Source organism: Suncus etruscus, chromosome 16, assembly GCF_024139225.1.
Source record: "Suncus etruscus isolate mSunEtr1 chromosome 16, mSunEtr1.pri.cur, whole genome shotgun sequence".
Classification (NCBI taxonomy): Eukaryota; Metazoa; Chordata; class Mammalia; order Eulipotyphla; family Soricidae; genus Suncus; species Suncus etruscus.
In genome coordinates, this window is record NC_064863.1 from 49,656,617 (window position 1) to 49,672,757 (window position 16,141).

The 16,141-nt window shown below is 33.9% G+C and overlaps 1 non-coding gene across 1 annotated transcript; it reads right to left on the bottom strand.

The window, feature by feature from the left end:
* Positions 1-5,239: 5,239 nt before the first annotated feature.
* LOC126032787 (small nucleolar RNA SNORA26) lies at positions 5,240-5,359 on the bottom strand. The gene has a single exon (XR_007503984.1). It is a non-coding gene; the product is annotated as a small nucleolar RNA SNORA26 (small nucleolar RNA).
* Between the last annotated feature and the right edge of the window lie 10,782 nt (positions 5,360-16,141).

Consider the following 16,141-nt stretch of genomic DNA (forward strand, 5'->3'; position numbering starts at 1 on the left):
CAAAAGAAATCTCTTTTAGCAACATATATCATCTGAGAACGCATATTGTTTTGGCCTCTAAGCTTGTCAGAGAGAATGGCACATTTTGGAGAGGTAGTTTGCTTTTGAACCAATTACTAATATCAATTCCGTGGGGGAACTAACCTTTGCAAAGAAATTTTCAAACAACTCATAAAGGTGTCTCAAGGTAATCCCTTGCCAGACAGATCTTAGAAAAATACAGAATATTTAGGACGTTCATGTCTCACTTAAAAGAATATAATAATGCTATTGATGACATTGTCAACTGAGGCTCAGTAATTCCAATCACAACTATATTTTAAAACTCTCAAATCCCAAAGTGACTACAAAAATATGACTGCCCTCAAAGAAAAATCTTTCATAATGTACAAAATATTAAGTATTTAGACATGTGTTTGAAATTGTGTATTTTTTGTGTGACTCTCATTTTAATAAATTTTAAATATTATTTATAATGCTTTCAATGGACGTTTAAAACTCGTTCAATGATTATGCAATACCAACTGAAAAGTATATATATATAAGGATGTACATGTTTAAGATATGAATTTACTGGATCTAATTAGATTGGCTACTTAAACAATGAGTCAAAATTTATAGAATAAAAGGGAAAAAATCACATAAGTGTGTAATGCGTTCCTTTTTTTCTAAAGTTCCTATAAAATGTTTATTTTAACATGAGAAAAATATAGTTTCTGATATCCATTTAACTCAATTGAATCTATTTTCATATTTTATGTACTGTACCTTTCAGAAATATCTTGTTTTCTTTTTTATGAAGAATACGGAAAATAAAAAATTTATTAATCACTTTTTCACTCTCTCTGTCAATGAACATATATTGTTTGAATGTATTAGATCTGAAACCAAGGTACAGATATGTTATTACTCATATATATTATTCATGTGCTAATATGTTACTCATAATTGTTTTTCCTTTAAACACTGTGGATACAAAGTTATTCATGATTAATTCTTAAAATGTACACCACCTTTCAGCCATAAACGTTTTCTTCTACCAATGTCCTCAGTTTTCTTCCCACCCACCCTTTTCCATGTTTGCCTCTGGCCACACACTTTACTTCTCTCTCTCTCTCTCTCTCTCTCTCTCTCTCTCTCTCTCTCTCTCTCTCCTCTCTCTCTCTCTCTCTCTCTCTCTCTCTCTCTCTCTCTCTCTCTCTCTCTCTCTCTCTCTCTCTCTCTCTCTCCCCCCGTCTTTCTCTCACCCCCCCCCTTTATATGCTGTGGTTTGCACCATAGTCAGCGAAGGAGTATCATGTATATCACTTTATCTCTTTATCTCCCTTCAGCACTTGTAGGGTTCTGGCGCCAGCCTCCCTGCCCTGACCAGACCGATGTGTAGGTAAGGATCTCTTCCAGTCCGTTGCCTCAAGGCCAGTAAAAGGAGGGAAGACTGCGAGCCACACAGACCACTGGCAGGGAAGAATTGTCAGAGCAATGGACTTCATTTATTGAAGGTAGGGACAAGGCTTTTGAGGGTAAACTTTAGGAGGGAAACAGAATATGGGTAATACAGTTTAGACATTGAGCAACAAAAAGGTGGTATGCAGAGACAACAGTCACAAGGTACATGGCATCATTGATTTGGATGGTATGCAAAGATAACGGTTACAGTGCCCATGGCATCATTAAATCAGGAAGCATGTAAAGATAGCATAGCAATGCTTATAGCATCATTAAATTATGAAGTATATAAAGATAGCAGTTGCAATGCTTATGGCACTATTAGCCTAAACAGGTTGTTTGACCTGGATGACTTTCTCCTGCACTCATAACAGCAGTGACACAAGTCTCTAAATAGAGACTTTATTTATATTCAAGGCCAGCTTGCAGAAATTCCTCAATTTCCCAGACTCTCTTTCCACAAGCACCCAGTTTTGTCCAGTTCCCATTATCATTGTCATAGTGATTCCTTCTCTACCCTAACTAACTGCACTGCTCCACTATTTATAGGAAGCTTTCTACCATAAGCTAATTTTCTGCCTCTCATCTCTATTGTCTCTGGATATGATTACTATACTATATTTGCTTTTTTTTTTTTTGGTTTTTGGGACACACCCGGCAGTACTCAGGGGTTACTCCTGGCTGTCTGCTCAGAAATAGCTCCTGGCACACACGGGGGGACCATATGGGACACCGGGATTTGAACCAACCACCTTAGGTCCTGAATCAGCTGCTTGCAAGGCAAACACCGCTGTGCTATCTCTCCGGGCCCACTATATTTGCTTTTATATTTCTTTATCCACTCATTTTTTTTCTCAGAAACTTGGGTAGTTTCCACATTCTGGCTATTGTAAATAGTGCTGTGACAAGCATGGGATCAAAAAGGGCTTTTCTGTAAGTTTTTGGAGGGTAGGTTCTTATGATTTATACCTAAGAGTAGTATTGCTGCATCATATGGAAGCTCACATTCTAGTTTCTTGAGGAACTTACATTCTTTTCCAAAAAAGCTGGACTAGTTGGCATTTTCTCTAGTAGTGAATGCAAGTCTGTTTCTCTGCATTCACACCAGCACTGATTTTTCTTGTATGTATATGTGCTAATCTCTGTAGTGTGAGATGATATCATTATAGTTTTATTTGCATCTTCTCGATGATATGGAGAATAATATTCTATACCCTTTGGCCATTTCTGTATTTCTTCTTTGACTCTATTAGCAGTTGTTCTAAATATTTGGCTGGCCCCTTATTTGGTGCATTCATGTTTGTTTAGGAGTGTGATTTCTTCCTGATGTGCTTATCCCTTGCTTGGAAATGAGCCTCTCTGTCTCATAAACATTTTAAACCTGAAGTCTTTGCCATCTGATATTAATATAGTCACCACAGCCTTTTTAAATGAGTGGTTTGCTTGACTATTTATCCACCAACCATTGACTTTGAGTATGTGTTTAATCTGACTCTTCAACTGTTCTTGTAGGCAGCAAATGTTGGAATCAATATTCTGATCCATTTTCCACTGTGCCTCTTATATGTTGCATTTAATCCATTAATGTTTACAGAGATTACTGTCCTGGGATTTTGTGCCATCTTCTTGCAGAAGATTGGTGTGATTGTAAGGTCTTTTCCTTAAAGAAAATCTTCTATTAAGGTTGGATTTGAATCTATTGAACTTGAATTCTGAGCTGTTATTTATCCATGAAACTGTTTATCCTGCCTTAAAACTCCCGGCTCTATGCTCCTGGAAGGCTCAGGGTACCATATGGGATGCCAGGATTCAAACCACCATTTTTCTGGATGCAAGGCAAATGCCTTATCTTCATACTATCTCTCCGGCCCCCCAATACCCATTCATGATAAAAAAAAAACCTCTCATCAAGATGTGAATGGAAGGAACTTTTTTCAATATAGTCAAGGCCATCTATCACAAGCCAATGGTAAATATTATTCTCAATGATGATAAACTAAAAGCCTTTCCCCTAAAATCTGGTAAAAGCCAAGGCTTTTTCTTATTCTTATTCAACATAGTGCTGGAAGTCTTTGCCATATTGATTACACAAGAAAAAATAAATGAAGACATAGAGATAGGAAAGGAAGAAACCAAGCTCTCTCTTTTTTGCAGATGATAGGACTATATTTAGAAAACCCTAAAGACTCTACCACACAGCTTCTAGAAACAATAAATTCATATAGCAAAGATGGATGCTACAAAATTAACACACAAAAATTAATGGCCTTTTTGTACACCAATAATAATAGAGAAGAAATGGATATTAAGAAATTAAACAATCATATTCACATTAGTGTCACACAAACTGAAATATCTTGGAGTAATCTTGACAAAAGTGGTCAAGGACATACACAAATAAAATTACAAAACCCTGCTTCAAGACATTAAAGAGGACACAAGAAAATAGAGACAAAAATTCTGCTCATGGATCATTAGGATTAACATCATTAAAATGAAAATACTCCCAAAAGCATATTTTAGATTTAATGCAATCCCTCTAAACATACCAATGACATTCTTTAAATAAGTGAATAATGCACTACTTAAATTCATTTGGAGAAATAAACACCCACAAATAGCTAGAGCAACACTTGGAAAAAGGAATTTGGGAGACATCACTTTCCCCAAATTTAAATTGTACTACAAAGCTATAGTCATAAAAACAGCATGGTTTGGAATAAAGAAATACCCTCAGATCACTGGAATAGACTTGAGTATTCAGAGAATGTTCCCCAGACATACAATTAATTAAACTTTGATAAAGGCACAAGAAATGTAAAATGGAACAAGGAAAGCCTCTTCAACAATGGTGTTGGAACAACTGGTCAGCCACTTGCAAAAAAGTGAAATCTGATTTCTATCTAACACAATGTACAAAGGTCAAATCCAAATGTACTAAAGACCTTGATATCAGACCTTAAACCATAAGGTATATAGAACAAAACATAGGTAAAACACATTACATGACACTGAGACAAATGCATCTTCAAGGAGGAAACAGTACCCTTCAAAGAGGAAGCAGAAATAGATGGTACAATATTGAGCTGAGAAGCCTCTGCACCTCAACGGAAATTGTACCTGGGATACAAAAACCATGCACACAATGGGAGAAACTATTCACCCAATACCCATTAAATAAGGGTCTAATATCAAAATATACAATGTACTACAGAAATTAAAAAGAAAACTACATCTAACTCAATCTAAAATTGGGTAGAAGAAATGAATAGAAACTTTCTCAAAGAAGAAATATGAGATGCTAGAATTCTACCAGGGTCACAGCAGCCATCGTCTTAGCAAAAGTGTTGACCATATGCTACAAACCATGTACCTTACAAATTCTTCTTCAGCTCTTTCAGAGAATTGAAGAAAAGAAATTATTCCAATTAGGTAGTCTGAGGTAAACATTTTCCTCAAAAAAAAAAAAAAGACATCTGAAACATCATAAAATGTCACATACACAAACACAAACATACACATCACACATATGCAAACAAATACACTAGAACAATATCAATTCTGAACATCTATGTGAAATACTCAAAGTAATTTAATAAATTAAACTTGGTAATGTGTTTAAATAAACATACACCATAACTGTATGTGAAATTCAATACTCTTTGGTAATACCCATGCTTTATTTTAGCATTCTTATCTGCTCTGGAATTTAAGCTTTTGTTGTTGCCATCATTGACACTGAAAATGATTTTACTTTGGAAGTGGAATTAATTTACTCTCCTTCCTCCTCATTTAGACCATCTCCAGACAGAATTTAAAATGGAGTTTTGCTATCATCTCTCTAGATTTTATGGAGACTTGTATTACCCTTCTGTATTGTCAGTGTAAAGCAACTACATCAACTTGAGGGTGTTAGAGAAAAAGGAAATGTAAAGAGAGTCACAATCCTTTGAGTTGATCACATGGAAGAAATAACTCCCCCCAAAAAACTGTCCTAAAATTTCCAAAAAAAAGAATTAAATTTTACAAAATATTTATTACACATTGTCCCTTTCCTCTGTAAACCAAAAATTAAAAATTACTTGAAACCTAAATATAAAATATGGTCACAGATGAAATATGATTTGCATAAAAATTTGAGATGTACTGTATACTTTAAATCAGTTTAAGAGACCAGGAGATAATATGATTATAGGCACAGGTACATAACAAAGACTGAATCCTTGGCATCATATGGTTCGTCAGTATTATGAGGATCAGATCTGACATCCCTGAGCACTGCTACATGTGACCTGTGGCCCCAGTATTGCCAGTGAGACTTGGATATACTCTGGCTCTGAAGCACCTAAGCAGCTTTGTTTTAAGGAGCCTTTGCACTGTAATCAACTACCCAGTTAGCTAAGAAGATCAGATGGGGGGGGTCTCAGAACTCTCAAGCACTACATGGAAGCATTTAAAATCTTACATTCAAATTTTAATTACCATTTACTAGTTAATTCAAACATACCAAATATGAATCTTGTTGTTTTTTCTATATTGTTCCCTTTTAACATAAATAAAATATGGACATTACAGTAATAAATATCAATGGACTGGCATTGTCATTAGGTCATGGTATAAATGAAATCAATAACTTGTGAGAAAGCATAGATTTGTTTCTCGATATTTCACATATTTCTTAGCACAACATAGTTCTTTGAAATATTGTCTGTTTCTGGAGAGATAGGGTTCTCATCATAATGCGAATACAGAGTCTTGGAATTTATTTCTGCAGTGGCACTAATTTGACATTCCTCTCCTGTTTTTGTTATGCTTCAGAAAGGTTTACTTATTCCACTACAAGTCAAGCAGAGAGTGAATGTTTTCTGATGTTCTTAGGTCTTTTCTAATCATTATTCTGTTTGTTTTGTTGTTATTGTTATTTGTTTGTTTGGGGGCCACACCCAATGACGCTTATGGGTTACTCCTGGCTATGTGCTCAGAAATCGCTTCTGGCTCTGGACAACATATGGGACACCGGGTATGGAACCCAGCCAGGTCCGTCTTGGGTCAGCCGCATGCAAGGCAAAAGCCCTACCGCTGTGCTATCGCTCCAGCCCCTTTATCACTTTTGTTGTGGGAGATAGTTTTGTACTTTAAATTTCTCAATATACAAGGAAGGAACTTATGTAGAAAATAAAGAGCATTTGAAAAATATCAAGGCCCTGCTTTAATGCCTCTGCATCAGGGACATTTGCACTATGCAGTTCTTTCTTACTCTTCATATTCTCTTTCCCACATTTTTCTGAGGATATTAAGTCTCATAGCAGATTAAGATAACAAATATATGTATGTATGTATATATATGTATATACATATATGTATATAGAGAGAGACAGAGAGAGGAGAGAGTGAGAAAGAGACTGTAATAGAGAGAGACAGACAGAGATATATGAGAGACAGAAAGACAGAGACAGTGCTTGAGCTGTCCTGGGACAATTTATGGGAACCAGCTTCATTCACTTGATTGTTTTCTCTACCAGTGTGTCCCTTGTAATAGGTTTGATTATTTCTTTTTCTCATTCTTTTACATTTTTTTCCTTTAATATTTAAAGATCTGCAAGTATTTAGGGAACACAACTTAAAAATATACCAAATTCTTAAGGGAAATCAAACCACAATGTATGAGGAATATGTTTTATTTATTTGTCAGTGAGTTTGTTCTCTTATTTTTAATATAACTTTCCTTTCCAGTGTGTGCTTTATTAAAATACTTGTAATACGGTAGTGATTGTAAAATAAAAAAGCATATTCCAATTTATATGCTACAAGAAGAGCTTTTACCTATATATTAAGTTGAAAAGCAGATAGTGCTAAAATTTTCATTTGCAAAAGAACAACTAAATTATTTCAAAAATGTCAGTCACTTTGGGAGTTAAGTTTAATAACCTGCTCAGTTTGCATCTCTAGCAAGTGGCAAACATGGGTTATATACAGAAAGACTTACTATAGTTCTAGATGTTAGATTCTTTTATATTATGTGTAATATATTTCAAGAGGTTCATGTTAAACTTAGCAAAATGGCCATTTGACATTATTTGAAGCCAACTTTCCTACTATGATTTATAATGTAGTCATGATAGTTTAATTAATGAGAATGAGCTTTCTTAAATAATAACTGTGTCTTAATTATGATATGATAAAAAGTAATTATATGGTAATACATGCAATATTTAACTTCATATGAGAAATCATTATATGAAAAGTCAGTGTTTAACTTTTTTATAAATCCATCTCCATCTCCTTTGTCAAACAAGTTATGTTCTCCAGTTTATTCCTTGTCCCAAACTGAAGTATTGTTTTAATCATTTGCTTTTTCAGTGCCAGTGATCAAACCCAGAGCTTACCATATGCAGTTGCTACTATTGTGCAACAGCCCTAGTCCACTGTTTACTCTACTCTTAAATTATATGAAATTGAGTATTCCATCATTCCCACTAGTACTGAAGATTACTGTAACATTCTGTGCATCAGCAAGTTTTACATTCCTACCAATGTACATAGAGGCTTTAAAAGCACACTAAAGTTATTTGGGAAAAATGACCTTTAGCTAGACAATATTTTAAAATAATTATTTTAATGAGTTTTTGATATTTAAATAGACTATTCCATCATTCCCAATAGTACTGAAGATTGCTACTACGTGCTGTAGGTCAGCAAGCTTTTACATTTCTACCAGTAATATACAGAGGCTCTAATAGCAAACTAAAGATTCTTTGCAGAATAGTCTATTAGCTAGTCAATATTTTTAATTATTATTTTAATGCTTTTTTGATATTTAGATTATGTAAATTCTCTTTATATATGTATATTAATATTAAGAAATAACCATGATTCTCAAAAGTTAATTTTTCCAGTCCTCCTGGTTGCCTTTTTATGTTTTATTTGTACTTTATATTGCATGGAATTTAGTGGAATCTCAATTAACTATTTTTATATTTTTTACCTATATTTTGTATCATAAGTAAGAAAATTTGGAAAATCTAATATCATGATTCTCCTCAAGTTTTTTGTTTCATTTTCTTTTGGTTTTGGGGCCACACCTGATAATGCTCAAGGTTTACTCCTGGCTATGCGCTCAGAAATTGCTCCAAGGTTGAGGGACCATATGGACACTGGGGGATCGACCCCAGGTCCGTCTTAGGTCAGTATTGTGCAAGGCAAATGCCCTCCCATTATGCTATCACTCCGGCCCCATGATCAAATTTATTCTTAAATGTTTCATTCTATCTGGTATCTTTAGAAGTGATGTTAACCTTGTTGATTAATTTTTTATAAAATAGTATATTTTGATATGATAGTTAAAATAACTTATATTTCATACTGATATCATATTATGGAATTTAACATGCATTATGTGAGAGGGTTAAGTATGTTTTGGGTTGGGTTGTAAGGTCTTAAATGTAGACACTTTATGACATCTGCAAAGACATTTTAAATTTCATTTCTACTGTAAATGCTTCTATTTATTTTATTCTTTTAATTATTTTGGTAGATATTAAATAATGTTTTGAATATAACAGGTGAGGTTTTGTTTCCATGTATATTACCTGATATCAAAGGAAAATCATTCTATTTAGAGTAATATTAGTATGGAATTTTTATATATTGTTTTATTATTTTGTGACAAATTTGTTATGTAGTCAATTATTAACATTTTATTACAGAATGTGATGAATATTTAAAATATTTTTTTCTTTCTCCTTCTAAAAATAATTATGATTTTGTACAGAAAAATCTCATTTATGGATAATAATTAATTGAATTTTGAAACTCAAAGAAACATGGTGTCAAAAATTTGAAATAATATGATGCTGAATGCACTTGCTATGCATGTTAAGCCAGTCACAGAAGAGCACAGACTGAATAACAACACTTTGTGTCCTTGGTGTCTACGTTAGTCAAATTACCAGAAACAGACAATAGAATTTTAATTACCAGACCAGGCCAAGAAGCTTACTGTAAGGATTATGTACAACAATGTAAAGTAAAATTTAAATTATTCTGGATAAATGTGAGGTTCCTCTGTAAATAGTTAATATTGTTGACCAAAACACTATAGACATAGACACCCAATAGTACAGATACTGTGTTGTCTTTTTGTCATGTATAAAAGGAAAAAAATCACTAAATTTTTATTGTATTTTAAGTACCATAAGTGTTCATTTGTTTTATTTTAAAATCAATCTTCTAAATTTAGTGTAAGTAAAAATGTTTGCCCAAAGCAGAAATATAAAGTGCTAAGGAACTTCTTAAATGATTTTTTTATTTCTAACAATGCTTAATAGTTCATATTAATAGTTAATTTCAAAAATAATTAACAACTTGGTATTTGACTTTATAATAACGAACTACCAAACTGACAAGGAAAGCACATCAGAATAGAAAAAATAGAAAAGAAAATTTACTAAAGTTCTGTAAGAAACTGTATTGTAGAGCTCTCCCCTTGAATATAAGAAATAATCAGTATTAACCTCAATACTAACTTGAAAATAAATATTAAGGAAATAAGTAGGATAATCAATAATATACCTTTTTCATTAGACTCTTGGGAAATTTGGCCTAATTTATAAAAATGCCTGATCATCAAAATTTAGTAAATAATCATCTTGCATTTTTCTGTTAGAGCAGTTTTTTTATATTTTCATTAACCTACAATTCAGAATGCTTGAAAATATATTTTTATTACTTGAAGAAATAACTCATATGGAGCTGGAAAAAATTAAACAACTACTTGCTTGTCACAAATAAGTTAATATTTTAAACTTTTTTCTAATCTATCAAAAAGACCTTTAAAAAGACCTTTACCGTTTCTACTTGAAATACACATTTAAGCAAGAATATTTCCAATAGATTTATTCATTCAATTACTTTTGCATGTTTACTTTCACAATCACTGGATTACATAAAAATTGATACATCACATTGTGACACTGCTTTTTAATTTAATTGAAATAGGATAATCTGATATTTCATAAGAATAATTAAGGGCTATAAGAGGTATAGTGGGGTAGGTATATTGCCTGGTTGTAGCAACCATCTTTATCAAACACAGTATATGACTTCCAGTAATGCCAAGATTGATTCCTAAACACAGAACAAGGTAAAAACCTGAGCATTTCCAGGTATGACAACCCAAATGAAATAATAATGATAATTTACTTCAACTCCATACTATGTGTGGCTGATGTAGAATATAAAATTTAAAATAGGCAAAATCTCAAAGGTGTAAGCAAACTTGCTCAGAAGAAAAAAATATTTAAAGATAATGTTATATGTCAAACTATATATAACAATGATTGGGCCTACCAAATTTAACATGCTAAGAACATATATTATTATTTTATACATTTTATTTTATAAGTTACTTACATTTTCCATGAAAATATTCTATGATTTCAGAAATAATAAAACATCAATATTTGTATGCTATTATGAAGTATTGGAAGAGTATATTTTTTATTATCATGAGGTGCCTGAAAATCATATATTATATGGAGAAAAGTCAGATCTCTTATTTGATAGTATTCACTCTGAAGCAAGTATGACAGATTAAAAAAACAGAAACAGGGCTTTATAAAGTGTGCAATACACACTTTATAGTGTATATGGCAGTAACAGAGAAAAAAAGCACTGTCCTCCTTTAGGCAGTAGGTCAGAAATGACAATCCTCAGGAAAATAATTGCTTGTGAGACAACATGGACAGAGAAACAGAGGTGAAATATCATGAAGCTCCCTTTGAACTTCAAGAAAATTCCCATAACAATAGTATAAAGGGCATGACTTAATTCAGGACCTAAAGGTGAGCATAGAATGTGAGAAAATTCTGTATAAATACGATGTTACTTCTCAAGTTGAATCTTTCACATAAGAGTGAGTCAAAAACAAAGCTGACTTTCCCAAATCACCAATTAATAGAAATAAGCATTGCACTAAGTTTCATGATTTCTCATGAACTTTGGAAATAGTCCACAAAACACACATACATTTCTAGCATTATCTATCAGATATAGTTTCTGCCTTTCAATACCATTTAAAATATATGCATTCCTATTTACTTTTTCTTATTAATGTACAAAAAAGGTGTGATAAGAAGCAGTGAGAGTACTCTAATGAGTATAAATGTTTTTCATTTTGTTCTTATTGATGCAATTTGTTTTCTTGAGCACTGAAGCAGACTTTTAATAAATAATGCATTTACGTATATATATTTAAATAAATACAAATAAAAAATTTTTTTATCTTAAATCAATATCAAAACATGTTAGAGTAATATCTTTTACTTTTTTAGATTTTTTGGTGACTAAAACTGTGTAACTAGGGCAAGGGAGATAGTACAACAGGTAAGATTTGTGCCTTGCACATGGTTGATCCAGGATTAACTCAGTGCATCGCTTATGGATTCAGCGCTCAGGCAGGAGTGATACCTACATACAGAGCCAAGAATGAGTAAATCATGATCATTGCCATGTGTGGCACTGAAATAAAAGAAAAATATTAAAACTTTTACTGGAAGCCAAAAGATTGTCTTTTTCACTTTTCATACTTCATATTTATCATAGTGTGTAAATTGATAACCATATTTTCTGGCATATAAGACGACTGGGCGTATAAGACGACCCCCTAATTTTACAATTAAAACATAGGTTTAGGCCTATATTCGCTGTATCATACAGAACGTCCCTGTGCTGCAACTGTATGTACCACAGTGAGCCAATCACAACAAGCAAAGGTTCAGAGGTTATACTGTAATAGACTTCCTCTCTGACTTTGGCCAATCTGAGCAGCCTTTTGACCGTAGATCTGGGTCCAAAACATTGTCTATTGGCATGCATAAAAAGCCTGCTTGGATTGGCTGAGTTAGAGAGGCGGTCCGAGCAGCCTTGCAGTAATTGGTCCCTTATCATAGGCACCTTTTCTGGCAATTCCCTGGTGGCATCAGTTTATCTCCCCCACTGCATGAACCAAACAACACCCATCCTCGGACCCTAGCACTGAACCACCAACAGGGTTAGCTGGGTTTTGCCAGAAGTGGCCCCCAGATCTCCTGAGTACTGTTTGGGAGCCCCCAAGAAAGAGATTTGAAAACTCTGCGGCCTGATTTGTTTGTTTATTTGTTTCGTTTAGCAGCATATTGAAACATTTTTCAGGATATACTTGGTGTATAAGATGACCCCCGATTTCGGTTGACTTTTTTTTTTGTTTCAAAAGTCGTCTTATACGCAGGAAAATACGGTACATGTATAAGTTGATACATTTATATCAGTTACTTCTAAGAAAGTTTAAATTGTAAAATATACACTGTATATGAATTATTGGTTATATAGTTAAACAAAAGCAAAACATTTCCACTTAATTTGGTCAATTGGTGGCAATGTTTCTGAGTTGGTGAGTACAATTTCTTGTTTGCTTAGTAAATTCATTCAAAGATTTGACTATTAAATATAGGTTCTTTAGGTTAAGAAGTCTAAGACTGTAATTTCTGGAGTAATAGTACAGCAGGTAGAGCATTTGCCTTGCACACAGCAAACATGTGATCTACCAAAATTAGATTTCAGTTTTCCATATTGTACCCCTGCCTGCACGAGTGATTTCTGAGCCCAAAGCCAGGGAGAATAATCCATAAATATTGCCATGGTGGCACTGAAATAAAAAAAATGAACTTTTATTGTAGTCAAAATATTACCATTTTAAATTTTCATATTTCATATTTATCATAAATGTGAAAATTGTTTAGATGTGTAAATTGATACTTCCCTCCCTCCCTCCCTTCCTTCCTTCCTCCCTTCCAACTTTCCTTCCTCCCTCCCTTCCTTCCTTCATTTCTCTTTTTCTCTTTCTTTCTTTCTTCCTTAATTCATTCCTATCTTCCTTCCTCATTCCATCCCTTCCAACCTTTCTCCCTTTGTCCTTCCTTCCTCCCTTCCTTCCAACCTTTCTTTCTCTGTTCCTTCCACCCTTCCTTCCTTCCTTCCGCCCTCCTTTCCTACCATTTCCCTTCATTCCTTCCTTCCTTCCACCCTTCCTTCCTCTCTCTTCTTTCCTCCCTCCCTTACTTCCTTTGCTCCTTCTTTCCTCCCCTCTTCCTTTGTTCCTCCCTCCCTTCTTCCCTAAGTCCCTTCCTCTCTCCCTTCCTTATTCCCTTTTTTCCTTCCATTCTTCCCATCCTTCATTCCTCCCTCTCTTCCTTCCTCCTCCCTCCCTTCCTTCCTTCCTCCCTCCATTTTCATTCCTTTTTCATCCCTTTCTTCCTATCTATCCCTTCCTCCCTTTCTACCTCCCTCCTTTTCTCCCTTCCTCCCTTCTTTTTCCCTCTCTACTCCCTCCCTACCTCTCTTTCTGCCTTCATTCTTTCCACCCTTTCTTTCATTCTTTCAACCTTCCTCCCTTCTTTCCTTCCTTCCTCTTTCTGTTCCTTCCTTCCTCACTTCCTTCCTTCTTCCTTCCTAATTCTGTCCTTTCTTCCATTCTCCCTTTCTCCACCCTTCATTCCTTCCTCCCTAATTCTTTTCTTTCTTCCTCCCTTCTTTCTTTCAGCTATTCCTCCCTCATGTACAAACTCAAATTCCACATAACACTTACTATTTTAAGCATACATAGTAAACACTTTAATGTATATGTTATATCAATATTTCTAAATATGAATATAATCTCAATATATTAATCATTATATGTTTCAAAAATTGAAGCATACAAAACTTATACTGTGAGATGGTACTTATTTAATAAACAATCACACATTTTGGATAGAGTTGGATTTTCAAGCGCACCTGGATATGTTCAAAAATACTTGGATCCAAGTATTTTCTCAAATTCTGAGAAAATGAAAATAATTTTAATTCCAAAATAATACCAAAAAGAGTAATAAATCAAAGAAAACAAAACTATGTACATGAAGATATGTTTTAATTTGTGCAGTAACTCTGAAAGAGTTTTAGCAGAAATCTTGGTGGGGAGGAACAGAGACTTTAGGTTGGTCCCAAAATAGAGGCAATTTCAACCTGAAAAGTGAGAATACAGAAACTTGAAAAGACAATAGACATAAAGAATAGGTGAAGTTGAATGACATAGTTGATTTATTTTGTGTTTAGAGAAAAAATATAGTCCATTTATCTCTATAATAAGCTCTCTGAAGGTTTTCTATTTCTTTTTTCCTAAATGTTTATATAGCATCATATTTTACAATAGTGTGAAAGTACAGTCTCAGGCATATAATGTTCTGACACCAATTTCATTACCAGTATCAAAAGTCTGTTTATCTTCATTTATAATTAGGAAAATGCAAATGCATTCAGCAATTAGACACACTTAAAGTGAATAAAACCTATGTTTCAAAACACTGGAATGAATTTGTGAAGGTTTTTTTTTTGTTTTGATTTTATCTTTTCCATATAAAGTTCTTTAGTTGACTCAAACTCAGAGGGTTGGGAAACAGGAAAGAGGAATATATTGACAGTTGTTTTTTAATATGATAAAAATGTAATGTGCTTTTTTGAGTATTACCTTACAAAAATCAACAAATGAGTTGATTGAAATTAGAATAAGCAATATTATATGTTTTACTCATGCATTTCTTTTTTTTTTTTTTTTTTTTTTTTTTGGTTTTTGGGCCACACCCAAAACGCTCAGGGGTTACTCCTGGCTATGTGCTCAGAAATCGCCCCTGGCTTGGGTGGACCATATGGGACGCCGGGGGATCGAACCGCGGTCCTTCCTTGGCTAGCGCTTGCAAGGCAGACACCTTACCTCCAGCGCCACCTACCCGGCCCCTTACTCATGCATTTCTAAAGAAAGAATATTAAAATTATACAAAGGCAAGCATCAGAAAATTGTATTAAGCACCATTTTGTAGTTTTAGTTTGGGTGGGAACATGATAAAGTTAGTGTTACTAATTTAATTTGAAGTGGACTAATGATACCAACAATAGCTAAAGTGTGAAAAAGTTTCACCGGGACCTTGAGAATAACTCGAGTTGGATGGACTGGTATGCCTGGAACCCAGAGTCAGTCTTATGCCAATAAACTTCTGTGGTGAGGCCTTTTTGTAATCAGGTCAAGGATTTTTTTTCCATTTTTCCCATTTTTCTGGACCTATGCAAACAATGGCGATTGTCACTATCACGCCCTTACTATATTTTTTTACTCTTATCCTTTAAGGAAAAAAGAAATACAACTTACTGAACTTAAAAACAAATAACTGTAGTAGAATGCCTGTCTCGAATACAGGCAGGGGATGGGAAGGGGGAGGGGGTAATGTTACAATGGTGAAGGGGTGTTGTTCTGGTTATGACTGTAACCCAACTATGATCATGTTACTTAAATAAAAAATATATTTAAAAAAATAAAAGTAAAACTTGTTTTAAAATAAAGATGCTATGTTAAAATGAGGAATATATTAATATATTATATTCATCTTAAATTGAACAAACATTTTAATATCTTTAATAGGAAATTAATATACTTGAATATAAAACATTTTCCCATAGCTTATTGCCAACACAATTTCTTCTTTCTTCTCAATTTTGTGACTGTTTTGTGTACCCTCATACCACTTTGCCTGAAGATGCTGGAGGTCAGCCCTGAGTGAATGGAACCGAAGTAGAAGCACTATGATAAGACAGGGGCCAGAGCTATAGCACAGCGGCAGGCAGTTTG